A 2,500-nucleotide genomic window follows, 5' to 3' on the forward strand; every position below is an offset into this window, starting at 1 on the left:
TGTCACATGACAGCTTATGACACCCCACAGAAGTTGCAGCAAGCCCACTGCACTGACACCACTATCCCCCAGGTAAAGCCTCCAGCCAGTATCAGTCCAGCTTTGCTCCACAGTTCTGTTACTCCATATATGCAATAATTACACACACACACACACACACACACACACACACACACACACACACACACACACACAGACGTTATGCATGCTGGTGAACAGTGGGGCTTTTACTCCCTCTCCCCAAACCAGTGCTGTAATGGCTAAGAGGTGCAAAAATTATTGGCACATTTCAACTCAGGACACCCACAGAAGTTGCAGCAAGCCCGTTCCACTGATGCCAGTATCCCCCAAATTTCAAGCCAGTGTGAGTCAAGCTTTGCTTCACAGTTCTGTTGCTCCATATATGCAATAATTACACACATGTGCACCCACCCACACACACGCACATACACCCACAGATCCAAAATGTCATATTATCATGATGCAGTGGTGAGTTGTCTACAAAACAGTGTTAAATGGCTAATGTGTCCAAATCAACTACTGTGTTCCTGTTTTCACACACACATTGCACACACATACACACACACACACACACACACACACACACACACACACACACACACATACACGACCATGATACAGTGGCTAGCTCTCTACAAAACAGTTTTGCATGGCTACTGTGTCCAAATCAACTGCTGTTATCCTGTTTTCACACACACATAGACACATGCTTGCTCACATACACACAAATGCTCACCCCTGCCTCCCCACAAAGATACACATTCTCCTCCCAGCACAAACAGGCTCACCCACCCTACATATTAAAATAAAACACTGTACCATGTACTCTAAGGTGAAGGAATGAAACCTCAGTAATTCAGAAATTAAAACACTAAGCATATCAATGACTACAAAAAGCATAATGTGTGAATGCATTTAATAATGAACCTGACTGTTCTGATAGGAAGAGAGTGGCACTTCGGAAAATGTCAATCATGCCATCTGAAAGGGGACTGCAAACATCAGGACTCCTAAGTGTGCTTAGGTTTTGAACAAAAGACAATGGAAGAAGAGGTTTGGCAAAAAGTTATGAGCTGACAGTTATGCAACAGCTAGCCATGACCCTTACAGGTGTCTTAATTGTGCTGTCCAATGGCTAGTCATCCATCTTACTTCAAAGGAAAGAAAAAGTGACATCACAGTGAGTCATGTAAAATGGACAAATGGGCATTGCAGAATCATCCAAACATTATTTACAAAAGCATTGCATCTCTCTCCTTGGAAATGTGTAGAGATTTACTCAGGATATTCATCATCAATATATAGGGACAGGGAGAGAGCGAGAGAGAGACGATTTCACAAGAACACAAATATCAACAGTTAAAGATAAACAGAAAAATACACAAAAGTTTTGAATATACACACACACACACACACACACACACACACACACACACACATTCATATATGTTACTTGTTCTTTCAAATGAATCATGTTTCACTAAATCACTGTGGACTGAATAAAACTGACTATCTCATTTGACTGAAAATTATAAGGTCTACACAGTGTCAGTGTTGCTGTGTTTCATGTTTGAATGGAAGCACTGACTGACTTTTTTTTTTCTTTTCTCCACTGTTGTGTGACTGCGCAATTAATATATTTAAGTAAGGGAGTCTGTAGGGCAAATATCTTCCAAGCCATCATGTTCGATCTTCTGACAAAAATCTGCTTGACATCTATAAGCTTTACAAAAACTGGGTTCAGAGTCTATAATCACACTGTGTAGCAAAAGTCCGGAATACAATCTATGCACCAATCACAGCAATACACAACATTCATTTATTTAAGCTGCAACTAAAACAATGCCTCTCTGACTCCTGGCTTTGCTGCTCTCCTGTTTAAAACTGTTGCTTCTTCTCCTCTAATGCCTGTATACATTCTATCTCTCCTTTTCCTTGGTTTCATATCTCTTACTTGTAATTTTGCTTTTACCCATTATTTCTCCTGCCTCCCATATCTACCCCAATTATTACTTCTAACAAATACTTTTTCTCACTCTTTCCCTCTCTTCCTCTCCTTCTTCTTATCCAGCATTTGAATTTTTCCACTCTGACATTTGCTTTATGAGTGAGCAATGAACTGTCACACTTATAACATGTCAGCATGTTTCAGTGCTACAATACTGTATTTATCTTGTTTTAATTGTAGTATATGTGTTGTATTATATATGCCATATGTGCATTAATATTTGTATTAATGTATTTACAGTATATTGTAATATGATGTCAGTTTTTACATATATATATATATATATATATATCTTCTGTTCTTTTATTTGTGGAACTTTTCTCTGCAGACCTCAGCTGAAAACAGATAAAATTGCAGAGGGTCTTAAAAGTTTGCTACTTAAATATCAAAGGCCTCAGAGACACAGAATTTTCAATAAGTAGTATGGCGGCGGTCGTGCAGCGGTTAGTGTTGTCACCTCACAGCAAGAGG

The sequence above is a fragment of the Protopterus annectens genome, chromosome 3.part1 (assembly GCF_019279795.1).
Source record: "Protopterus annectens isolate FY-2018-M chromosome 3.part1, PAN1.0, whole genome shotgun sequence".
Classification (NCBI taxonomy): domain Eukaryota; kingdom Metazoa; phylum Chordata; order Ceratodontiformes; family Protopteridae; genus Protopterus; species Protopterus annectens.